Source organism: Amblyomma mixtum, chromosome 1, assembly GCF_055824585.1.
Source record: "Amblyomma mixtum isolate Tamu chromosome 1, ASM5582458v1, whole genome shotgun sequence".
NCBI classification, from domain to species: Eukaryota; Metazoa; Arthropoda; class Arachnida; order Ixodida; family Ixodidae; genus Amblyomma; species Amblyomma mixtum.
In genome coordinates this window covers 314,591,771-314,618,468 of record NC_143012.1, presented here as the reverse complement: position 1 = coordinate 314,618,468, position 26,698 = coordinate 314,591,771, and the positions used below count along the sequence as shown (strand labels likewise).

Here is a 26,698-nt window from a genome sequence, read left to right as displayed (position 1 = left end):
CTTAAGTGTTATTTTGGAAATCATTTCACTTTTCCGGAGCTTACTTTCAGTGCCCTCATTCCACTTAGTGAAACAGCAATCTCGCTCATGCGTTCATTATCAATCCAATAACTGTTCTCTTCATTTCTCTACAGTTAGAAATGGAATAAACTGGTGTGAGTCCTCGGTAAATGTATGCAGCCTGGAGCGTGCGCAGGCGTGGTAAAGCTCAGGGGAAAACTGGAAAGCTCTGGCGTTAGGCGAAATGTGGGATATGCTGGACTCGGATTTAGTTTTTTGATCTCTCGAATACAGGTGGGGCTAGGCTGTATCACTTTCGGTACCGGTACTGTCCACTGTGCATAGACGAGATTCTGAGGGCAGTCAGCGCTACCACGTGTTGAACCCCCATTTTTGAAAAAAAAAAGGAAGAGCCAACAAAAAATCGATTGAGTTCTCGATGACGAAAGCGATGAGTACGAATACGAAGCCAATGTGCTCAATTTGAATGAAGGGGCACGTGTGTGCTAATCGCTTATTTGATTGGTTTACTAAGTTCAGAAAGACTAACGCTGTTTTTTAACGCACTTTCACACACGCCGGCGTCCACGTACACGCACATGAAGGTGTTCAAAGCAAGTGTCCACAATAAGTGCCCGTTAGTCGCAGCAGCTCTCGCGGCTGCTGCGGCCTGTCTGGTTGCCGGGAAGTGCGAAACCCTTCGTCCGAGAGGATATTTTTCTATTTTCTAAAACTGCCATTTAGACGTCAGCTACAGCCCATTTCATTGAGATACCCTTCCTATTCGGCTCCAGCGCGAACTGCATCTGGCTTTGATTTCACTTTTTTTTTGTGTGGTCTAGTTATCTGCCGTCCAATATTTGAGAAACGTAACTGCTCATTGCCCATAATTGATGTAATGTTATAAGATTCCTTATACGGGAATGGAGGCTCCTTGTGGCCTGTCATCAGGAGCCGTACGAGGACACATCACTTCACATCATGCGGTAGGACAGAAATAAAAACAAAAACAGGAGAGTACCGAGGGGGTCCTTCAATCCGTTTCGCGTAATCCAAAGAAAACTCAATAGGCTTGCTAGAGTTCCCGGTGCGCAAGCATCCAAGACAGCGGTAGATAGCGGCTGAAGAGGCTGGAAAGCAGCAGTTCCATGCCATGACAGATGGGCCTTGCTGTAGGCACTTCATCATGAGTAAGCTGATCTGGCTGACAGGCAGGGGGCTTGTTATAGTTTGGCGGACGCCAGTAGTTATGCAAAAGCTCGGATCGTGGTGCTAGCAGCCCACATAAGGAAAGGGAGTCGCAAACTTAGTTGCACAAACTTATGCACAAGCTGCACAAGGCTAGCGATCGAATGCGCGCGCGCGCGCATTCGATCGCTAGCCTTGTGCAGTGTGTGTGTGTGTGTGTGTGTGTGTGTGCGTGTGCGTGCGTGTGTGTGTGTGTGTGTGTGTGTGTGTGTGTGTGTGTGTGTGTGTGTGTGTGTGTGTGTGTGTGTGTGTGTGTGTGTGTGTGTGTTTGGTTTGGTTTGGTTTGGTTTGGTTTATGGGGTTTAACGTCCCAAAGCGACTAAGGCTATGAGAGACGCCGTAGTGGAGGGCTCCGGAAATTTCGACCACCTGGGGTTCTTTAACGTGCACTGACATCGCACAGTACACGGGCCTCTAGAATTTCTCCTCCAAAGAAATTCTAGCCGCCGCGGCCGGGATGTGTGTGTGTGTGTGTGTGTGTGTGTGTGTGTGTGTGTGTGTGTGTGTGTGTGTGTGTGTGTGTGTGTGTGTGTGTGTGTGTGTGTGTGTGTGTGTGTGTGTGTGTGTGTGTGAGAGAGAGAGAGAGAGAGAGAGGTCAGCGAGCAATCAACGGCAAAGACCTGCGGCCCCCGGCCCCCGACCTGCGACTGCATGCGCAGGTTACGTTTTCAATCAATACTTCGAAAACGATCCTGTTGTGAACATCACTGAAAGTAGTCGTTAGGTCGAGCAATTTCAGGCCTATAGGCTGGTATTTAGCTAATTGAGATAGAAGATAAACAGCGTTACCGAAAAGGCCAGTGGTTCAGGATCGGAGAACAACTACCCGTCACGTGGGCCTAACTTATCGCGATTCCCGTCTCCTCATTAGAGCCCATTTTGTATGCGTGAACCAGAGACACTATACCGCCTACAAAACAAGTACTTCTAACGCAGCGGTATCAGCTACGGTGGCTGTCCATCCCTATGTAGAGATTGTACGACTCACAGCACACCGGGGATGGTTGCGTCGCCGCCCCATTTTAAAATGAATCGGACAATTTCAAAACTGTGAGTTATTGAGCCCCATCGGCGCCCGTTCACAGCGCAAGGCAAACACAGAAACTTCACTCCGAGTTTTCAGCTGCTTGTAATGACATATGTGCTGTACTACACCCTCTGCGGTCGTTACCAGGGCCACTACCATTAACAGCAGCGGCGAGCCGTGAATGAAGGACAGTGAGAGACCAGACGAGGGCGCTCGTAACATTCCGACGGCGCTTGTCATCCACAGCCCCCAGCAAAACAGCAGACAGAGGTCCGCTGTTGTCCGCGCCGGCTCACAGCGGGGCCACAAAGGCAGAAAAACAGAGAGACATGGGGAGAGAGTGACGGAGGTAAAAGGCAAGAGGAAAAAAGGGGCGCGCCCGGGTTTCACCGGAGTCCGCGTGGTCAGCAGCCGGTGTTGATCTTGGCGCGGCGGGGAACCGTTGCGAGCTGCCTCTCTTCTCTCCTCTCGGGCCGACCAAAACAAACACCCCCCCACGCCCGACACTCCTCGACCGGTTCCGCGTACTCCTCACGTTGCTTAGCGTCAAGTTTCGCGTCGTTTACGGCGATGCGGCAGCGCGCGTGGCTTCCCGGCCAGCGCGCGGTGCTGCCTGTCGGTGTTTTGCTCGGCCATCTGTTCTGTGGGATGCTGCATACACAAGAGCCAGCTGAAAGTTGCGGAGAAGCCTACAGTCCAGTCTTGGTTTGGGGCTAATATTGAATTGGAGCGGACGCGCATGCGCGAAGCGACCCCCGAAACAATCGCGTACGTGTGTGTTGTGGGGCATAGCTCCTTGAAGGTCGCCGTTATACTGTGTGCAGGTAGCTGATGTGCGAAAACGTCTTTATAAAAATTCAGCAACCAGAGATAATGCAGACCTGGCGGACATTTCACTACACTGTGCCAGTGTGGCTTAGTCACTGGGCTAAATCGTTTTAAGATTGAACATTGTTGTTGCTGATGTTGGTTAAGTGATAATGTGTCGCGCGATTACTAGGAACTAGCCGGTTGGCAAGTATTGTAAATCCAGGGCAGTTTTATTCGGTAATCTAAGAAAACAAATGCAGCAATGTACCGAAAATAAACAGGTCTATGATCCAATCCGGCTTGATCTGACGATGGCTATAAAAGAGCTAGACGTCTAGTCAACCCCGTAAAAATAAGTGGCAAAGATTGGGTTACGACGCCTGACAGGTCACCTGTTGAGCGACCAGGCATCAAACTTGCGCTCGATCGATTCGGCAGTTTTACAACCGGCGATGGACGACCGCGGCGACTAGTTTGAAATCTGAATCTAATTACACGCGTCTCTGTAGTTGAATACTTGAACCGGCGAATCAAGGCGCCATTGTACGTGGGGGCAAACGCCACTGTACTTTAGCTCTCGCGTGAAATCACTCCTTTTGAAAGTTCTCAAAGACGCTCATTTCCCGCAGTGTTTGCATGCGATTACTGAGACAGAGCATGGTGTTCTGCGATCGGTCAAATTGTGGACCGAATTTGAACAGACCAGAGTGTATAGGGAAGAACACTGCCTGAACAAGCGCATGCGTATACTGACGAATGGAGATGCGGGCGTCTAGTTAATGCGCTAAACATTTCGGCGAGGAGTTCGAAGTCGTTTTCAAATCGCATTGTGCAAACAACTGACACTGGTAGGGTGGAGACGCCTCGCGTATCGATTGTGTATTCTCCATAAGTGATTGAGATCAACTCCGAGGGCTTCAAAACATGCAGGGTCGCAGAAACGCACCTCGTCTGAATTCACTATGTACGAGATAGACATCTCACGGAACAAAGCGCAGCACAGCGCTGTTACGATCTAGTGTTCACCTCAGAGCGGCGGGAAATCGCTGTGCAGTCAGAAGTGGAACCAGGAATGAAAAAGGGAAACGTTAATGGGTCTGAAGAAATGACAGGCGCTGTATAACTGTGTCGGTCTCGATGGACACTTAAACCGCGCCGTTAGGGAAGGAAGGGATGAAGGAGGGAGTGAAAGAAGAAAGAGGCGCCGCACTGGAAGGCTCCGGATTGTTTCGACCGCCGTGCACTGGCACTGCATAGCACACGGGTGTCCTTTTGCCTTTCTTCTCCATTGAAATGTGGCAGCCGCAGGCGAGATTTGATCCCGCGTCCTTGTGGAAGAGAAAAAGCGTGAGGAGAAGGTGGAGGCGCGCAAAAGCCGTGCTCGGCCAACCAGACAGCACTTTCTGTGCCTTGTCAGCCGCATGCAGCTGAAATTCAGTCTAAGCAACAGTTGACCTAAAGGTCGTCTTTTCGACCTGCAATGATCTGGGGTCAGATTTTACGTGCCACCTTCCTGGCGCAACTAAAAAAGAAAGACAGCTCGAATTGGTTGGGATTTGCTAGATATTTACCAGCTTGCGTGATTCCTCACACGAAATAGTCCATTTGTCAACGAAGTCAACCTGTGCACATGAACAGCAATAAAAGCTCAACATTCATCGCGCGTACATTGTTTGCGGGCGTTACATAGTTAAGTCTCCTTCACAAAGGTTTCCTCCCCGTAGCAGCGGGGGAGCGAATTTTTGTCTGTAAATGTGCGCTGTTAAGATTAATGTGCTCTCTTTCTAAAGCTCGTCGTTGAACATGAAGGTCGCGAAAGAACAAGTTCAGCGATAACAATCTGAACGCTGTTCTGAAACGACCGACGCCCCTCTTGTCTCCCAAACTACATTTATAAATGCATTCTCTTCCAAACTGGCGCCGTATCTCGGGGGCATGAAAGAGCCTTAGCGCATTTTTGTTTTTGTTACAACCTGTAAGAGCATCTGCTTTCTTACGCGTCCGATGCCACGTCTTAGCAAGCAACAACCATCGTTACGTGGTCGCTAATGGCTTTCTGGATGCTGCTTGTTCATCGGTGGCCCTTAACCTGAGCTGACAGCCGCAGCTGAGCAAATCTCGTCGGAGCCACGCCGTTGAGTGGCATGCCCAGCGCCAGCGGAAGACATAAGGCGATGCTAAAGCTGCAGAGCGCAGGAAAGCTGTGCTAGGGACGGGGAAGAAGAGGGGGGGGAGGAGGTAGCTAGTCGCTGCTTTTGTGGTGGCCAAGCCGCCAAGCGATTTCTGTCAGGTGCCCGTGGCAGGCCGGTGCTGGGCTTGTTATTTTCCCACCTTCCGCTCATTATCGGAAGAGCTCCCCTGTGCGAGCACATGAGCACAGAAAGCGATGTGCTATACGTTGCGTCACACGGTGGTCGACGTACAACGTTCGGGGGGGGGGGGGGGGGGGGGGCTGTGATAAGACCTTTGGTGTGCGCGGGCCCTCGTATAATGTCCTGAAAGGAAAAAAAGCATCGCATGGTCTTGAGGTGCCCTGCACCACTGATGTCGAAGAGGCGATGAGAATCGCGAGAGCCTAGGACGCAACAGCAGTTTTCTTGCAATGTTGCGTAGGTGAAGGCACACAAAGTCGACCTTAGTTCGATACTCTTACGAAACAAGGAGAAATTTTTCTTCAACTATGACGAATTGATAGGCGGAAACAAGGCTCCATGAGAAAAAGGGAGGACGGGTTTTGCTGTAGCAGCATACCTCTGGCTGCAGCGGCTTTTCTTTTTTTGGGAACGGAAGCTGAAGCGAGGGGTTAAGAGAGATGATGAATATTGTAGTTGATGATGCAATCACGTGCTGAACGGTGGCTGACGTGTATAGTGCGTACAACAAATATCCGGTCGTCTAGTGAGGTAGCACGATGAATATCGAAATACGGAAGCCCAGCCGCGGACTACGGGAGATTTGATTAGAAAATTTGATAGGGTGGCGTAGAACAGAGGAAATTGGGGATCGATGAGAGAATACTTTGTAATTTGGTTGCCATAACTTGAACGCTTATGATTATAGTAATGCAATAAGATAGTGAGCTCCAGCCGGGATGCGCAAGTTAAATACACAATGGAAAGAACTAGTAGGAAAAGTGCCCGCACTTCTCATGCAGCTTTACGGCTGTGCTCGGGAACCGTTTTTTTTTTTTTTCTGGACTAACTGAATGTGCTGGCCGCGTTTCGAAAAGAGCGCATCGTAGTTAAGCCATGGTTTTGCGTCTTGTCGAGTAATTCCCGCGTTCCGTGTTTGGGAGGCACAGCTCGAGTGATTCATTGAGCCCCGTCGCAGAACACCTCGAGGTCTGAAATACGAAGAGAAATGTCTCTCATTGCAATTTGGACAAAGATCATTTGAAACGACAGCAATGGCGGAGCAGCTTCTGTTCATCGTATAATTTTTTCTTCCCTCTCATTCCAAATGGTTTAAGTTTTAAGCCACTGGAACGTGTTTCCGTTGAGCTTGTTAACCGTGACGTCCTTGAAGAAAATTATACGTTAACACAAAGCGCTTTCACCACTTAGCCGTCGAGGTGTTTCAATGGCTGTGGTGTTCGGCTGCAGAGTCGAAGGTCGCCGGACCGAAACCCAACTTACATCAGCGGCTTTGCGATGGAGGCGACATACAGAGCGCCCGTGTGCTGTGCAATGTTGGGGCACTTTAAAGAGCCCCATGGGGTCGAAATTAATTAAAGCGGGGACCTCCATTGTGTGTCATCTCTAACACCACATACCACTACCCACTGAATTACCCTTTTCCAGATATGATATGAGAAGATGAGGGTGAAAACAAAAGTACACCATGACGGGACTGGGTGGATAGGTTACCGCGCAAGTGAAGCGACACAGCCAACCAGGCGCAAGGATAAAATGACAGCCTCTCCAGTTTAGTTTGGTTTATGAGGTTTAACGCCCAACCAAAGTGACTTAGGCTATGAGGGACGCTGTAATGAAGGGCTCCGGAAATTTCAACCACCTGGGATTCTTTAACTTACATTTACATCGTACAGTACATGGGCCTCTAGAATTTCGCCTCCATCGAAATTCGACCGCCGCGGCCAGGATCTCTAGTGTTATCTCCCTTTCCACTCTCACCTCACTGTCTCTCACCTGGAAACGCTCCTTGCATTTGGTCAAATTGATTGATTGATTGATTGATTGATTGATTGATTGACTGACTGATTGATTGATTGATTGATTGATTGATTGATTGATTGATTGATTGATTGATTGATTGATTGATTGATTGATTGATTGATTGATTGATTGATTCAAAACTGTTATAATCAAAAAGAAGAGGTGCCCGTTAGCTCAGGACAACGGTGGGGCGTCTTTATGACCAGGAGTCGATTTGAGTGTCCCGGGTCAAGCTGGCCTTAGATAGCCTTGCACTACAGTTGTCTTGTGCCGAGAAGCTGCATTCCGTTCGTGGCTGATACGTGCTTAGCGGCATTACAGGTCATCAGAGAGACAGAGGCCGTCTTAAGTACACAAAGTCCGGAATACACCATGGATCCAGGATAGCTTAAGCTTGCTTAGCCAGAGCTCCCTGGTATGTGCGCTAAAGCAGGCGCACTGATGCGAGTCCGAATGATAAGGCGGTTTCGAGCGTTCGACGATGCCACGTTGCTGACCGGCTGCAGGTCTCTCTCCGCGGCTCGCGCTAGGGCGAAGCTGCAGTCTCGTTCCGGTTGGCACTGCGCCGGCACGCGCGTTGGCGAGCTGCTCTCTCGCTGTAAACGGACGTTCCCCCGAACACGTCAGCCGCTGCCTCTTCCGCGATGTGGAGTGAGCCTCTGCTTCCCAGAGGAATCCAAGATTGCCGATCATCTGAGACCTGGTCAAGTTTGCGGCTGCTCCATGCCCTGGCAATTTATTGAAGCAATAAACAGGCAGTGATGCCACGATGTCTGGGCCGGCTCCAGAGCTTGCACACGAAGGGCACACACGACCTGGTTTTTGGTGCTTACTTTGTGGTTTGGTTTGGTTAATGGGGTTTAACGTCCCAAAGCGACTCAGGCTATGAGAGACGCCGTAGTGGAGGGCTCCGGAAATTTCGGCCACCTGGGGTTCTTTAACGTGCACTGACATCGCACAGTACACGGGCCTCTAGAATTTCTCCTCCAAAGAAATTCTGCCGCCGCGGCCGGGATCGAACCCGCGTCTTTTGGGTCAGCAGCCGAGCACCATAACCACTGAGCCACCGCGGCGGCCGGTGCTTACTTTGTCAAGGAATAAAACTCTTCACGTCGCTTGTACGAAAATCAGCACTGGAATGAGCTATTCTATGACTACAGTGCGGCGAACGGTACAATGAAGAAGGAAACACGCAGGGACACTACACAGTGCTGCATTGTGTTCCTGCATGTTTCCTTCTTCATTGTCCCGTTCGTCCCGTTGTAGTCATAAAATATCGTCACCAACTCGCCCAACAACTTACTTTGTCGAGCTATTCTAAGTGATGTAGGCAACAAATCTATTTTCGTGCTCGTCAATAAAACAGCGCCTGCTACCGGTATTCTCATTGTTTAATTAAAAAAAAAAACCCTTTAGTAGAAATTAATGAAACCCACAGCACAGAAACAAGGGTCTACAACGCTAAATTGTCTCGGCAGTCTCGTAGAGCATGAGAGATGAATGTTTGCGCGCACCAAAAAATATAGAGAAAAAGACTTAATCAAACAAACAAAGAAAGAAGGAAAGCAAAAGTAGCGATGCGTGGTACAATCGCTCAACTGCGGTGGCGGCGTGCTGAAGAAAGCGAACTCGCGGTCGAAAACGGAAAGCACGGAGGGTGTTGAGAGAGGAGGAGGATGACGGACGACGATCGCTTTTGGGGGCCGAGGGCTCCATTTAGGACTCGCTCGTGTGCCGTGTTGCCGGTGGCCGAGCGGCCCAATGCTATCCGGGCTGGGTGTATACGATGCGCTGCTGCGTGCTGGACGCTATCTGATCACGCTTCGCCTCTCGAATCCAGAGTTTCTCCTCAAACAGCAAAAAGAGACAAATCGAGGCCTGGCGCAAAGGAGAGGGTCATTGTGGGAGTAGCACTGTGTCCGTCTTGTCCAATGAGCTGCGTGAGCCGGTTAGAAAGCAGACGCTTTGAGATGCTACTTGAGAATGGAAACGGTTCCGTGCTTTCGCATTCGTCGGGTGAATAGGATGGAAAGGAAGTACGTAGCGTCTTTCACTGTGGCTTCCGTGATAGCGTGCACAACTTCTTGAACCGGAACTCGTTCCGTTTATACCGCAACTTTTTAACAATAAAATGCAAAAAAAAAAGCACACGCAACCCCTTAAAAAGAGGATACGTGCAATTACTACTCTTTTTCTTGTAAACACCAACGTTACGTGCAGGACTTCTGAACCAAAATATCTTCGTCTTGCTGGATTTCACTGCAGTGTCGAACACGTCGAAATATATGCGAGGCTTTACTAATATTATACGATCGCGATGGGCCAGCATCTCCTTGGGTATCGTCCCACAGGAGACTATGGTTCAGCTTGCGCAGTGGGCGCTGGTGGCCAGTGAGAGTTTGTGCTTATACACTCGAAGACGTGTGAACAATTTTTTTTTAATTCCGGGTCGGGGTAACGCCATAAATTTATTCCACCTGAATTTCTTTCCAGCTTATTGACTGGATCATGTCGCGCTCCACCTCCGCTGCTGCCAGGATTGGCCGCTGTTCACGATGAAAGATGAAGGCATGAAATCGGTACAAAAGAATGTTCTTATTTTGCTGGGTCAGGCCCCTGGAACTCTAATCCGTGATTCTCTTTTAAAAACACTCCAAGAGTCGAATGGTGCGTTCCTTAAATTACCTCAAAAGCGCTTGCGAACAGAAAGACGTACTGAGTTTTAAAGGCCGCTTCGCGGTGGTATGATGATTCCATTCGAAATATAATCTATTTTTATTCTTTCTATGATAAGAATGAAACTGAGTGGTAAGAAAAGAATTGTTACACTATACCGGTCCCGGTAGAATATCCGGAAGAGAGGCTTAGGCGTTGTCTTCAAGCTCCACGCGTTTGACAGGAACGGAAAACCAAATCGCGGCTTCGTCCGGCACTTTGTCCTCGTTCGATGCGCGTGCGCTGTCTGGAGCAAAGCGATCCATCCTGGAAAACGATCCACCGAGAATACGGGTCTATATTGAGCGTTCTTCCAAAGTTGGCACTGAACGATGTTAGAGCACCAGCGTCTCTCTATTGCTGGAACTCTCTCTCTCTCGCAACACTTTGCGATCGGCCCCGGGAACCTGAGCATCTCTTCTGAGCTTTTTTTTCTTTGTTTTGTACATTTCAGGGCGAGACACGGTGTCGTGAACCGTAAAGACTTGTTTGAATTTTTATTGATTTTTCTTAGGTTATAGGCATGCTGATATAAGGAAACCATATACAGGTGTTTATAATGCAGTGAATATCATTGGGCTGATGACGATGACAGCCATGATAAAGAAGCTTGTTAATCACTGGATCTCTGTCAAGGTTGTAACGATTTTAAATTACAGATGGTATAAACCTTACAATATAATCATATCGGTAGCTTCTCCTGCTGTGCCTCGTCCAGAAGCACTAAGTCCAGTGCCCTCTAAAAGTTTCATGAGTAACTGAGCTGCTGCGCACTTCTCAACTCTCTTATTTAATCACTTCTCAACTCATGACCCATTGGGGAACGCAACCGGATGGACTCGCCCTGTGGTTCACCGCACCTTCTCAAGTTACGCAGTAAGGCATGGTACTAAAGTAAAAAAGAACAAACTAATGAGGAATTTTTCTCCCATCACGTGACAATTCGCGAAGTTGCTATTCCGATATCGGAATTCCCAAAGGTGGAGGTGAGGGAGGCAGTTTAGTGCGAGCTCAGTTTTTCAGCAGCATTATCAGATAACAACCGCCTTTCCTTCCCTATGCCTTCAACTTGTCTTCGAAGCTATAAGTGCCTCATAATACAGCACTATATTTCCTTCGAACGGCGCGGCGCCCGTTTTGGCACTCGCCTGCCCGGAAGCGTCCAGTTGCTGCACGCAGGCCGCGGGAGCGTTTCCCGAAAGTGAAATCACCGTTCCCGCGAGGAAGCCATCGGGCACCAGTGTATATTATGTCCGCAGCAATAATCCGGCCGTCGAGTAAGGGTGATTTAGAGGGCGCAATCTGCACTCCTTAATGGCGACATTAAATTGTCGGTAAGTGCTCGCTTTGACGTTCGCGCTTGAGCCGCCACTGGTAATTATGTTCAGACGGCTAATCATTATTGCACTTCAACTCCAAAAAAAAAAAAATGGAGAACTGCAGTGCGTTCATAGCTGGTTGAGCAAGACGGTGTACCGTCGTCCCCAAATTTTTCAAGCCATCATGTTTGCTGGTGGACTGCACATCGAATCCTGGCACCTTCGAAACTCCGGAAATGGGAGAATGAAAGTTTACATCAACATCTACGCATTTGCAGTGCTGATGATATCACGCAAGCTGCATTTCAAGGTGCAGAAACAACCACACTGACCTGAGAGTGTTTAAAAAATAAAAACAATACATCTTAAGTATTGGGTTAAATAATGAAGAAAGCTTAGAGTCATAAAAACGAAAGAAAGTATATAAATTTTTTTGTTTGTTTGTGGTGTTGATCAGTGGGAAATTAATGGGACCCGAGGTATTCCTGTGACGTCGTGGGCGCCATTTTGCGGTACAGTACTCAGCTTCAGCAGTGTGAAAACCGGAGCATGTGGCGATAAGCCGAACAGATATGCTTGTAGCCTCTCGCCGTGCTACATGCACCACAAAATGGACCCCGCCGTGACGTCGGTGCATAGCCAAAACAGTTATTTTATGCCTGAATATTAATTTACTAGAAAGTCTTACAAAAAAAAGAACAGAAAACAAAAATATTCGAAAAGAAATACACCGCCGACGGGATCCGTAGGTTCAGATCCCACGTACCGACAGCATGTTGTTGCTGTTTTGTTTCTACTTTGTAATCAGTTATCTTTCAGCCATAAAGTATTTACTCTATTAATTTTTCATTGTCCAACACAACAATGAAAAGACATCTTTAATGATTTTCTTAGTTTCGGTCACTTTTGGCTTCCTTCATATGTTGTCATAACGAGCCCGTCGTTTCCCTACCTTTGTCTGCCTAGGTTTAATAATTGCTAATCAGAAGAATGCATTGGAATGCTCAACTTTTAAGACTCTAGCCACTGCCGAGAGATCCTGAAAACAACGCAGAAATTGTGATTTTATATTTAAAAAAAAAAACAGGGCTGACTGAACGAGGCGACCAGGCGGCTAAGCTATCTCATGCACAGTAAAACTCCTTCTTACCTGTCGAATTCGATTCCCGTGAGGCCGTCTCCACTGTTCTATCCCTTTTCCCCTATTACTTCCCCAGAACTGCTGTGCTGCGGCAACAGCGCTAAAAGTAATCTTTTTTTCTCTAGTTCTATACACGGCTGTCGTAAAGTGCGCAGCAGTTCAATACAAGAATGAAAAAGGGAAATCACTGCTACGAGTAGAGTGGCTGGCGTCTCCATAGGGCTTTATACTATCGCAGGAAAGACGAACGATCGGACGTGAGGTACACGGATGTTGGGAGCCCAATCAATTCGACACAGGGACGAGCGAAGTGCGGAGAAGGAGGCTCATAATATAAAAAGAAAAGCAACACAGACGCAACTTGGCTTTCGCAATCAGTGCCCGAGACGGCCAGCAAACAGAACGGCCTGCGCCACGGCCCCAGCGCGAACCAACCAACCAACCAACCAACGTTCCTTTTGTGCAGTCATTGTTTTGCGTTTCCTTCCCGCGAGCGCGTGCCTGGCGTCGTCGCGCCCCTGATCTCGGCAGAATGGCTCGCCGGCTTCCACGGAATAACCATACTCCTCTTTGCCAGGATTGCCGGGCCCGCATCGAACGCATTGACGTCCAGTTCCGGGAGCAGAGGCGGTCCAGAGATATACCCGATTTTGCGTTGGCTTGGTAGACGGCCGTGGTTTCATATATGTGCGTGTGTGTGCGCTGCAGTTGCTGCTGATGATTCCAGAGACAGTGCGCGTCTATAGCCCTGCCTTCCCCTTTCCTCCAATTGCCCTCGCAGTCACACTCCGGAGGCGTCGGAACCTGTCACGGAAGCGAGACGCTAACGGTCGCTCGCTCTAGGACGGCCAGTTAGCGTCAGTGGTGCAGAATAGACACACGTTGCCGTGTCGATCAACCCACTGTGGCCCCTACCCCCGCCCCGCAGTTCGTTCTGCGCGGCGGGGAAGGGGGGGGGGGGGGGGGGGGGGGCGTTATTCCGGTGTTGGGTCGTGGTTTCTTCTGCGCCCTCGCGAGTCGCGAAAAGCTAGTCGGACTTCCGCAGGGACCATGGCGTCACGGCCGACTGGCGCGGTATGTGTCATCGCTGGCCGTGCTTTACGGAGCCGCCGAGTTTCCCCCTATATGCGACGACTCCGTTGCTGTCATATCTTCTTTCCAGAGGAAAGAGAGGAGAGGACTGCGCGACGTGCGTGTTTGGACGTGCGTGCCAGAGTATGGCGTAGAAAGGGCGATGGATATATCCAGGCACGAGTTTTCGCGAAGGATGCAGGATGTTTTCGCCTGCAGAGCCTTTTAAAAGGTTTAGTCCGCCTTAAAGGCTTACCTACAGCAGCTATAACGCAACAAGGCGCCATACTAAATTGATATTTGATTTCGTTGCGCGCATACATATTCGCAAAAGGCATTTCAGAATACTCAAACGATGCTATTTCTGCCAATTATTTGAACAACTCGAACATTTAAACAACATTTTTACCGCGATAGCGTTGAAGGCCCCATTCACCAGAAAATCCGGTGTCGGTGTTGTCGGTGTTGTGAGCGAAAAATGACAAGAATGGCTCTGGTAGGTGATCTCGAGAGAGCAACATAGGAGGCAGGTGGTCCACCTAGGTCACGTGACCTTGCAGTGACGTCACAACCAGCCCACCGGATGGTAAGCAAACTGCCCCCCGTGGCAAGTGCAGTTAAATTAATGATTGGTCGCTCGGGAAGAGCAACTCGGGCCGCACAAGGCCCAACGCTCGGTGCACCTGCCATCGTAGGGCAGTGGCGTATCGCTTAGCCGCTGCACCACTGCGCCAGGAGGGGTATGAGCACTTCCAGGGATCTATCAATTAAAAGCAGAGAATAACCTTCTGCATATATGTGGACTTTACCCATTACGCTATCGCATCGTACCCTTAAGGCGCAGCTTAACTGTCCCAGTTTTTTTTTTTTTCGCTTTCGGACGTTAAACCCTCATAAAAGCAAAACAAAACAAATTTTTGGTTGCATGCTCACTACATTATAACTCGATTGTAGAAATGCAAAAAAAAAATATGAAGGTCGGCTCTGCGGTGACTAGCCAAGGCCATTTCTCCACTCCCGACATGAATAAATAGAAGACCGCCTCCTTTTGAATAAAGTTTTGTTCAGAGAAGGCCAAGGCTAAGAAGGAAACTTTATAAATAACTTTCGAAGAACGGATGCATTTAGCATCGGTTTAAAAAGTTCGACGTAAGAGCGTAATCCTCAAGGGCAGGCAAAAGATTGATTTGCCGATTCAGGCGCCATATATTGCGAGATATTCCGAAGGCGCGCCACACATGTGCCACGTGTGACACGCGGATGTCTTGCAGCTGCATCGGCGCTCAGAATTGCAAATACACAGCGTACGCGGATGCGTCCATAAACGTACATACTGAAATTCCATTAGGAACGGGCTAGCATGACCGTGGGTGCACATGCCACTACACGGATGTACTATTTATACACGCGTAAGCTCACTCGTCGTATAAATGCATTTAAGAATACTTTTACGCATTTAAAATTCAGAAATAGTCTTTCCTTACTTAATCATTTCATGGCATAGATTCAACCCGAAAAAAAAATTACAGTTAATGTCGCCATATTCATTAGATTGCTGTGAGGTGTTCAACGAAAAGAAAGCAATGCTCACAAGACCTTGAGCTCGCGCATGATATCGCCAAAGAAAAACACTTCCTCAAAAAAAAGGGGGGGGGGGGGGGAAATAATCTAGGAAACGGCTTTAAAATCAACATTTAATTACCATAAAGCAGTCTCTGCGCTGCTGTTTGATAAGTATAAAACAAAAATGCGACGGACCGTAGATTCACAAGGACTGTTTCTCCCACGTGAAAGAACAGAAAATTTGCTCTTCTATTTATTGGGGACGCTTAGCAGTGAAACATTTCGAAGGTAAGCTGGTAACCACTCAACAGTTCGGGGGTTTGAGGCGGTTCTACCAGCATCGAGAACAGTATCTTCATCTATCTGTCTTATTTTTGACTTTTTCAAGAACAGAGCGGAACAACCGCAAGCATAGCCAAGCAGTGCCCCGCTATCGTAGCTCAACATTCTCAATTATGCATTTAGTTCCAGGGAACAAAATAATTTGGCATGGCCGCAATACTCCCCAACATATAAACTCCTGCAATGAATACTAATAAAGTTCAGGCTTTCTGCATGCCTGTTTGTCCCCTACGAAATTCTCGATGCGAGTATCGTTCTGTTTTCGTCGGAGATGCTGCGGATAACCAGTGGTAAAGCGGCTTAGTGTCCCGCTTTAGCTCGTAGTTGTTTCCTCCTTTTCTCGTCAGAGATACTTGAGCAAGAAATCGAAGAAAGTCCATGATGCTTAAACGAGACTTCGTTTTAACCATTTTGGTTTTGCAGATACGCACCATATACGTTGTAACTTGCGCGACGCCGATCTTCCTCCATCTTGTATACCTGCATTCATAAAACATGACGAATGCATTACCCGGCTACGCCATTGCGTGCCTCGTACTCACCGCCAGTTTCCTTTTTGCCTTTTTTTTTTGTGAGGAGGCATTAGGCTACAACTGTGAGCGCACTCTCCTGACTGTGCGATATCCGTAGTGTTTTAGGAGCTGAAGAGGTGCTACTATGCACAATACGCGAAATGTGAGCACCCATTACGACTCATAAATGTGATCCTGGGTAGCTCATATAGTAGATTAGAACATTTAATAAGGGTATTGCTTTTCGAGAAGTTTTCTTTCTCTTTCTTTTTTTTTTTTTCTCGTCGTAGTAGTCGTCCTCGGCATAGCCGGTTTAACACGCCACCTGAAAAGCGCAGAAGGTAGAAGCAGAGCGTAACACGCCACCTGCCGTCAATGGCAGGTAGAGTGTGAAGAGCTGCGCTTAAATTTCGCATTACCTGATATCGCAATTTTCTGTCAGTTTTTTAGCAGCCGAACAACCACATTGAAATTGAAGCAAATTTTTCTTCTCGTAATGCACTATTAGCACTGCGTAGCGAACACCGGAGACATCTCTTAGCAAAGAGAACAGATATGCTGCTAGAGCACACAATGAGCATTCGCTCTCTAAGTAAGGGGATAGAATACAGCACCTGTAAAGTAAATAAAATGGGATGCTGATTGCAGAGCTGAGTTGGGTGAAAGCCTGGTCTCGCAAATGTGTTCTCACGTAAGGTCGCTTTCTGAGCGGCTGAAGTAGGCGTGCCGGCAATCCCTTAAAGAGCGAGAGAGAGAAAGAAACACTGTGAACCCCGACATTTTGGCATCGATCACCATCCTGCAGCGTCTGTATGAGTTTCTCCTTCAATGCTGTTTTTGCACGCCGCAAGAAAAAGTAAACTACCGTATACTGAGCCGCAAGTCACGGAGCTTTGGTACAGAGATACAGCAAGGCGAAGCCTAAAGGAGGTCTCGTCTGTTTATGTTCTTTATCTCTTCCTCCTACACACTTTTTATCATCAAAGGAACGATTGCGCAAAGTTGGTCCTCTCTTGCCTGGACGAGTCCCTTGCCTTCTTGTCATCTTTTCTGTTTCTTTAGCAGCCCATACCCCTGCACGCAAACGCAAACACACGTGGCCGCAGTGCCGGGCAGTCGCCGAGCGTTCTTGCACCGGTACCCCGGGGGCAGCCGGGCGCCGTCACGTTCCGCACCTCGGAGTCCGAGAGGACGGACTCATTAGGCACGCCAGTCTCGCGTCCCAAGTAGAAAGCGTTAATTTGCCCTCAACTCGCTCCCCCTGCCTCCCCGAATCGTGCAGCGACGAACGCCGTCGCAATCGTTCTCGCTGGGTCGGTCGTGCAGACCGGGAGCGAATACGTGGTTCGTAAGCGACGTCGTTCTTTCGCCAGGGCGCGAGTGAAACGTGCGTACAGAAGTGCAGTAGAGGACCGAGTAGTGCCCTCCGCCGGTTGCCAGCCGAAATGCGCGAAGCATGCAAATTCCGAAGCAATTGGAAAGGACTGTCTGTCACCATGGAAACTGCCGGTCATATTACTCTTCCTTTTTTTGTCTTGAACGGAACATTTTTCGCGCCCGTAAAGGGAAATGTTTCGCAGAACCTAACGGCAAAAAAAGAACAAACAAAACAGCTCTTATCATTCGGGACTAATAACAGTACCGTCACACTGCGCATGCTTCCCTAAAGCTTCATGTGCATGCACATATTTCCCTAGAACCATAGAATTGGAGCACTGTCATGCGCACCTGCCTGCCAGCTAGGTAACATATTGTTTGCCCGTGTAGACGCAGCAATGCAGCATCACCTGTTTAGTTATCTTCTCGAATTGGGGGCGAAACCTGTTGGCAGCAGTGTTGTTGTGGTCGTTGTTGTCGACCTTCCGGCGCTACCCTCTGGAACGGCTGCTGCAAGTCAAGAACGGTTGAAGGCCATTGGGAGGTTCGTTTGTCCTGCCGTTGAGGACACAGGGCTGGGGTGGGTGATGATGATGAGCACCATATCTTGAAGGAGTTCACGCTTAACAGTTTCCTTGGTGTCGCCGTATTATCTTATACGGAAGTTTCTGCCATCTGTCGTAAAATATCTCCAAATCATACTCGTATACTATATAGCCCTTGTTACCGGTAACCTAACGCCATATCTGTGACCGCTACAGGTTCGTCGGTCCGGTGGGCAGCTTGTCATGGTTCGTACAGGGGAGTAAGGAAGGCATTATTATGACATTGTTTCAGCACATGTCCTCGTGTGTCTTTCCTTTCGTCCCTGTGAAAATTTGCGCTATTTCTTTTTTTTTTTTAAATGACATTGTCGACACGAAAGTTGTGGTTGTCACTCCCTACCCCTTTGCGGCTATGTAGGTGGGACACGTTCGAAACGTTCGACGCCCTGCCGCTATCTGGGTCCTGACATGCGGCGTCTTTGCGTCAAAAGGAGCATGCGAATCGACCGAAGAAAGAACGGCGCTGGTCTCCAGCGTGGAGAGGAAAGAGGTTGGGAAAGTGGGAGGGAGCCCTATCTGCACGACATTAGAACAGGTCCAACTTTTTTGCGCGCCTTACTCCTCCTGTACTCAATTTTTGGCCGTAGAATTCTTGAAAACTTTGATGTGAGAAGCGTGCTGACGTTTTGTGAAGCAGTTAAGTACAGCCTTCGTCAAAAATATACAGCCCACTGGGTGAGTTCCTAGGCCGAGCACTATGGCCTGTTTTTCCGTTTGGAATGAATCCATTAAGGCGGACTTGGGTATTTTGATTCGACTACCAAATCTCGCGAAACACTGCTTGTGTGCATTATTATACCTACAACCACAGCACACGTGTTGGCTCGTCTGAACGCATGACCGCTTTTCCGTTTTTACAGCGCTAGCATTATATTCCTCTTTCGGCGAAAATGTGCGTGCCCGCCGTCCGTATAAAGCACCTCCGGAAAAACGTCACCCTACTGAAGCCTCCACCAGCCGGAAGCACACGAAGCATCCGAACGAAAAAGCGACTGCGAAACCGAAACCAAAGACGCAGTTGGTGGGCGACCAATGTAAAATCGAAATGTACAGTCGCGGACAAAAGCCTCTGGTATGCGTGTTTCATCAACGAAGCCTGTAGCTCTGTTATTAACAGCCGGCTGACGATCACACTTGTGGATGTGAAAAAAAAAGGTGGGGTGCGGTGGGAGGGATGGGATTTGGACGTTCCCCTTAACAAGTGTGGTTTCCAGCCGCCGGCTAATGATGCAGCTATCACCTTCGCTTACCAAACACGTGCTCCAAATACTTTTGTCCCTGACTGTACAACCGATACTACTCAGGAGAGAATTCTGCTGTGCTAGTTGGTGCTTCATGTTGTGAAAAAGTTAGCGCTGGCAAATGTCTAGTTTTCGCGCTGACTTCTTCACTTCGAACCAATACTTAAAGCAGGTTTGAAGTTTGAAGTTTGAAGGTCTGTCGCATAACATAGGATCGCCGGTGAATTTTATTTTGTTCGGTCTAACCTTTCACAGCCAACTTCGCTGGTTTCGAAATGATCTTTTCATATAACGCACACGTTTCCCCTACGACTAGCCCCTAGTGTGTTCCTCTTGTTTCGATATGAACTTAATTCGCCTCTTCGACAGAGCTTTTGAACCATTCAATACTATTAGGACTCTAAGGATCCCAACGGCCAGGTTCGTTTTCCTGACAGTGTCACATAGTGATGACAAAAGTCCAGCAGTCAGGAACGCAGGGGAAAATGTTTCGAAATGAAACTGTTTACGGGGCTGACCTGTGCCCCGAAAAAAAAAATGAATGTCTCGGCGCGGCGATAACAACAAGCCCGCGCGGCGGTCGTCGAGCAAAATTCCCACCGCAATCAGCCACGCTGAATTTAATGCTGGCTAACAACCCTCGAGATAAAGCGCCAAAAGCATCTTAACTATGTATAAGTCGTTTCATGTGGCGTCAATCATTCGAGATCAAACTGCTAGCATCCCCCGTCGCAAAAAAAGTGATAAAGCGTGCACCGGTGGCTTTGAGCTTGAACGACCAAAAGTACGAAGCTTCGCAGTAATAGGATCAACGAATACGCGGATCTCGGTCTGGATGCATAAAAACCGGACATCGAGCATGCAGCGTGTGGGCAGCAGCAGCTGTTGTTCGCCTGGTGTTGTGTTGTTCCCCTCCAGGGCTTCCAGCGCTCACAGAAGCTTGCGGGAGAGTAGGCACTTGTGCGGAATCTTCCGGCAACTGGCTTCCGCCCTTGGCTGCCGAGCAACGTTCTCCAGCATGCCACGTTTCTGGCAGGAAGGGGCCCCTACCAATGCTCCTATACAGCCCCGCACCCATACACACCGCACGGAGATGAAAGGAACGTATACTGCAACAAAGCGAAGGCTGGCAAGTTTTCCTTCCGATAAGTGTCGTGGCGAGGTGAAGTTAGCAGCGACAAAGTGGAGGAGGCTGTATACTAGCGGGTAGGATGCAAACGCCAGCATTACGTGCGCTGCTCCTCAATTGTGAAGTATGGCGTCGATGTGCAGCCGTCTGGCTTCGCAGGGCCCTTTACATGAAAACATGAGGAAAGCTAGTTGCTCGCTACAGGTGTACATAGAACGAAGAAAGATTGTGCCTTGTGCTTAGGCGATGATTGCGTTGTGCTCCTCACCGCTTCTTCTTGTCTCTTTTCAATCCCCTCATCCCTCCTCCCCAGTGCAAGGTAGCCAATCGAAACACCCTTCTGGTTAACACCCCTGCCTTCCCTCTTCCTCTTTAGCTCTCTCTCTCTCTCTGCGTTCGATACCGCCACGATTGTGCCTCGCGTCTACAGTCAGGGAGTAAAGTTTACTGGCCGTGGATTGGAGCAAAGGAATTGAATTCTGCTTTAACTCGTTAGCCAGTCAATTACTACTTCTAGTAGATGAAGCACGAATTTCCCCTAATTCTTCTACGCTTCTTCAATGCTCTTCATTGACCTGTTTTGCCTCACCACTCTAAAATAAGTGTTTTTCTCAAATCCCGCATCCCGTAAAGTTTTGCCCATGGGTCCACTTCACCACTCAGCATTACTCATGAGCCGGAAGGGGAAAGGAAACTTGTCAACAAACCAGAAGCATTATTGGAGTCCATAGCATAGTATCCCACGTTATGAAGTCGTAGTGTGTGCTTTTGTATCACCTCGTAAAAGTCAGTCTTGTACAACTTCCACGCGTGAGCGAAACTTTATTTTAACTGATGCGATACGAAGAAAATGAACGCATCGCACGCTGACGAAAAGAACGGCACCATGTATTGCATTATGAAGCAATGAAGAAACAGCCGAGTATAGAGGAATACACATTAAAAGAGAGAAAGGGGGGGGGGGGGGTGCGCAACGTTATAACAGCATCATCAATGGTTACCCGGGGAATCGAGCAGGGCCAAACACTGCGGAGCACTGCGGAGCCACGGCGCTAGCCGAGCGGATGAAATCAGTGCGGAGAGTGTCGCCGCAGAAAAAAGGGGCGACTTAGTTCGCACACGCGCAGACGCTCGGCGCCGGGATCCGTGCTAATGCCATACGCGAGCACTCTCGTCTTGGCACAGTTTCAACGCCGCCGCTACGCGTACATTTCGCAGCGATCGCATTCGTCCTTGGTCGTGTTCCTCCTGCTCTTTATATATATTTCTCCTTTTTTCACCTTTTTCTTTTTACCGTCCTATCTCCGCACGTCTAAATCTCCGCCGTCACCTGCACCTTACCGCCACCGAGCCTGTTCCAGGCCGTTCGCGGCGTCAGCTCGGCAAAGCAGTCATCCATATAGCGATCGTTAGACGCCTCGTAATAAGCTAGCGTTGCGCAAAACGAGCAAGAAACACTGCGCGGCGCCCGCCTAGGATCGTCCCCAGCTGAGAAGCCGCGCCGTCGAACAAAACGTCTTGCAGCAGCGTGGATCGCGCTCGCTAAGTGTGCGCGAGGCGCGAACCTCGATGTTCTTCCACTTGTCTCCGATGGAAATAGGTGTTTTTCTACTTTCATTCGGGCTTCTTTCGTTGCGCCGCTTACACAAAGCGTGTGAGGGCTGACAAGAGTTAGCAGCGACGCGCCGACAGACAGGGAGGGAGGGGCGAAAAGCAACACGCTTAGCCGGAGCTGTCGGGTGCACCAACCGTACGGCTCACAGCTGCTTGTTCTACGCGATGAGCAGAAGACGGGCTCCTGCTTTATTTTGGCTGTCTGTTCCACAGCCGACTGAAGGAGGAACGTGGAGACTTCTAGGGTAGCTCCGCGAAGTGCTTGCAGCTGTATGGCCTGGTGGCCTTTATATTATGATCTGCCTTTACAAACTATATTGCTTGAAAATTATTGCGAACGATTAGCTGTTATCAGGCTGAATAGCAAATTTGCTTGGTGTGTCACTGAGCTGAAACAACGTGACGTACACAGAAGAGGACAGCAAACAAGCGCTGTTTGTTTAGTCAACATATTGGAGTCCCGAAGCATCGTTTACCCGAGTCCTGCCGTGTTCCTTAAGAGGCGTGTTTACGTATCTGCCAGTTTCGCCTTGTACACAAGAACCGAAATAAGGGACGCGAAAACTGACGAAGTTCAGGACGCTGTTTGTACAGGAACAAGCGGCTTTAAGGCTGTGGGCCTACGTTATGTTAGGCGCACGGGCATTTTTTTTTTTTTAAACGAGACAAACTCAACTGAAGTGTGCATGGTTGCAACGCTGCACCAGAGCTAAAGAAGTAAATCTTCTGCAATAGAGGGGCTTTGTTTCTGCCGATAAAACGGTGTTATCCAGCTGTGAAAATAAAGAGGGCGCAATTTATTTCGACGAAGCGAGAGCGATGCCTGTATATAGATATATAACATATAGTTTCGGAGCTTTCCCGCGGAAGCGCCTCAACGCGGAGCCGATTCGTGGGACGTGTCTAGCATATTGATTCGTCTCAAGCTGTGCTCAGCTTTTATTGCCGATCAAGCAGTGCACCGCGCTGACTCAGCGTGGGCCGCTTTCGGTCCTCTTTATCACTAACAGAAGAGCGCATAATAAATCATGAGAGAGGCCGACCGTCGTAAAGGGCCCGTAAAGTGCTTTTCGCTTACGTACGCAGCCTAGGGGATTCGTGTTGCTGTACCTCGTTTGTGGCGTGGTCAACCCATATTGAAGGTCGCAATCTAAACTTCCCAGAATTTTGCGTGCTCTGTGCGTGCTTATAAGAAGCATTTAGATGCTCTTAACCAGCAAAAGTGTGAGGCAGTGAGCCCTGCGACTTTCTGCAGATGGGTGTATGTAATTATATATAAACAATCGACCCGGGTGGTTTTAGGCAGAGGGTGATCACTGGTTGTCCAACCACATTCCCTCCATTTTTCAACGAAAGAAGGTTTAGAAAGAAGGAAGAGAAAGAAAGGTTGGTTGGTTGGTTGGTTGGTTTGGCTGGTTTATGGGGTTCAACGTCCCAAAGCGACTAAGGCTATGAGAGACGCCGTAGTGGAGGGCTCCGGAAATTTCGACCACCTGGGGTTCTTTAACGTGCACGGACATCGCACAGTACACGGGCCTCTAGAATTTCTCCTCCAAAGAAATTCAACCGCCGCGGCCGGGATCGAACCCGCGTCTTTCGGGTCAGCAGCCGAGCACCATAACCACTGAGCCACCGCGGCGGCTCTGAAGAGAAAGAAAGAGACGAAGGAAACTTTAATGAGAGTCAAATGAAGACCCCATAATTCAAGAAATGCTTTGTGATAATGATGATGATGGTGGTGGATTTTTATGGCGCAAGGGTTCCTGTGGCAATAGAGCGCCAGAAACAAGGTTTTTTTCTTCGACGCAAGTTTGGTCAAAGACCCATTTTCCAAGCAGTTCACCCTAAAGAAGCCGAGCACCAGGCCAGGGGAACCTTGTAACCATTTTATCACCGGTGGGTGCCCGGCGGCAGTGGGGATCGAACGCCGCACCTCTCGCATGCCAGGTTGGTGCTCAAACGACTAGGACACCGCTGCGGTAGAAATGCTTTGTGCAACCACCCCTCCCAATCATGGCCTCCAAGAGGCCCACACGTTTGCCCATGACAATGAATAGGAAATTTTCTTCTCGAGTTGCACAGCCATGTGCTAACAATGTCAGCAAGTTGCGGACATTGAGTGGTGAAGAGTCTCTACAAGAAAACAAACTAAGCAAAACACGCACAGGGGACGAGGTTGCCGGGACGAGCGCAGTTTTTTTTTTTTTTTGTTAACAGAAGCCGTGAACAAGCTCTAAACTACTTTACTTAGAACATGTGGCTATCAGCAGCTAGCTCGGCATCGAAGTCTGCGGTGTGGGAGGTATCAAAAGCAGAACGAAAATATTACCTGCAGCGATGGCTGAGTTGCTGTTCCGTTTTAATGCTGAGAACGAGGTCGCGGGTTCGAATCCGTCCTCGACGGCCGCATTTCATTGCAAGGGAGGTGCAAAAACTTCCCTGTGCTGAGATGTCCACGCTGGATCGAGTTCCAGGTGGTTTAAAATACCTAATCTGGAGCCCTACTCCACGGCATGGCTCGTATCCTCCCTCTCCTCCGCAGCACATAACCCATTTAATTAATAAATTACAAAAGAAATCAAATCCTTCCAGCATAATTCACTCTCGCAGGCGGCAGCATTCGAGTGTTCCTGATTCTGAAGACGTGTACTGTAGCCACAGCCGGCCGTATTCAAACGGAGCAGAAAACTTTCCCGTTACCTCCAGTTCGCGAGGAAAATAAATGCTATAGTTTATTCGGCTGCTGGACGCATACCAGAAGACTCTCGACTTCGGCTAGAGTACTCCATTCATGTCGATGATGATTACCCTATACGTGAACCATACAACAACGCATCAAAGGCGTGTACTCGATTTCTCCATAACAGTGTGCTCGTGGTCGAGCAGAAATCCGCATACCAGCACCGCCACGAACGGCAAAACTCGCTAGAATGGGCTTCCGTGCGCAGAGTACCATCGTTCCGTGCCGCGTGCGCGTCGGTCAGCTTGGTTGGTCGTACGGAGACCTTTGTTTGCGCCGCATCGATCCTCCATTTTCGGCCACGTCTTGGCGTTGGCGGGCCAAGGGCGGCCGTCGGTTGCGTGATGTGCTGTGCCGGGCCTGCCGAGGGAGATCTCCGAATGGATTGTTCGGGCACTGGCCAGCCGCACCGACTGGGCCGGTGCGTGGCTGTGGGCGAGAGTATGAGCCCTGGGTGCTTCACTCATCGATCCCTTAACACCCCTGAGGTGTACATACCAATGTCCCTCAAGATAAAAGTACACAACAGTTGTATCTTACCGGTACTCACCTATGGGGCAGAAACGTGGATGCTAACAAAGAGGGTTCAGCTTAAGTTAAGGACAACGTAGTAAACTATGGAAAGAAAAATGATAGGTGTAACGTTAAGAGCTCGGGAGTGGGCGGAGTGGGTGAGGGAACAAACGCGGGTTAATGACATCCTAGTCGAAATCAAGAGGAATAAATGGGCTTGGGCAGGGCATGTAATGCTAAGGCAAGATAACCAGTGGTTCTTAAGGGTGTTGGAGTGGATTCCAAGAGAAGGCAAGCGTAGCAGGTGCCGGCAGAAAGTTAGGTTGGCGGATGAGATTAAGAAGTTTGCTGGGATACTGTGGCCGCAACTGGCAAAGGACATTGTTAATTGCAGAGACATGTGAGAAGCCTCTGCCTTGCAGTGGGCGTAGTCATGCTGATAATGATGATGATCAGGTGTGCATGCGTGTCACTTCACCCTTCATCAGCGTCATCTGGAGTAGCATGTCAGCGGCATTGCGGGACTAACTTCGCTAGCAACGTTTGGGAGTGCACACTTTCTCCCTTCTTCCCCAAGCCTCTCGGTTCATGGCCAATCCCTCCGTTTTGGTATCCGCCTTATGTTGCTGGGACAGCAACTTCCATCAACTTGCAATAGGATTATCGGCTGCAAGTCACTTGTCGTGTGCGGCCTCTTTCCTCAGTCGTCATCTTTTGCCCACTGTATTCGGTGCGCTACTACTCACGTCAGTCCCAGAGGGATAGCGTAAGTTGGCTCCCATTCAAGCGCATCTCTCAGTCAGTGGAGGACATTTAAGAAGCGAAAATAAACTTTGGTCGCCTTGCAGGTGTTCATTACTGAGCGTATATTTTAGCGCTCAAAAGAGTAGAAAGTGTGACACATGTTTGACAAAAGGCTAACGTTCAACATTAAGAGTGCAGAGACAGAAAAATTTTCGATCTGTTTTCTTCCCTTCAATGAAATGCATGGAATAACTGATCATGGACAGCAACGCCAAGTCCACCTAGAAGCCGCAATTGATTCGAAACAACTTCTTATGCAGATCATGATTCGTGGGAGCGCACACTAAAGTCTGCTGCAATCCACACATGGTTGACGCGCCAAATACTAAATGCACTAGCGCGACGAAGTTTGCCCAGTTTTGTGACATACGTACGATCATCCCGCGCAAAAGGTCACTCCTATCGCATTTCGATGCCTCTTTTTCGAATCCTCCCTGCTCCTGGAACAGCCGCATATTTACGAGCTAGAGCCACCTCTCGGAAAGATTCGCGCTTTACGGACGCCCGGGCGAGAAGGCATTTGTCGGTACGTTTCTTTCGAAAGCCATGCGTATATTTTTACGTATTATCCGCCCCCTCTATTTGGCTCACCTCTGGCGTTTGCATGGCGCGGATCCGGGTAATAGTGCGATTCGTTCTCGGGCGCCAAGGTTCTCGCATCCAAACCTGCACGAAATACCCTGGATGGATTTTCTTCCTTTTTTTTCTCGCGTTTTCGTATATATATGGATCGAGGTAAACATGCAGAAGGA

At 49.0% G+C, this 26,698-nt stretch overlaps 1 protein-coding gene across 2 annotated transcripts in view; it reads left to right on the top strand.

Moving 5' to 3' along the window:
* The window catches only part of rdgC (retinal degeneration C), a 192,239-nt gene that overhangs the window by 77,602 nt on the left and 87,939 nt on the right, over positions 1-26,698 (top strand). The window lies entirely within an intron of this gene.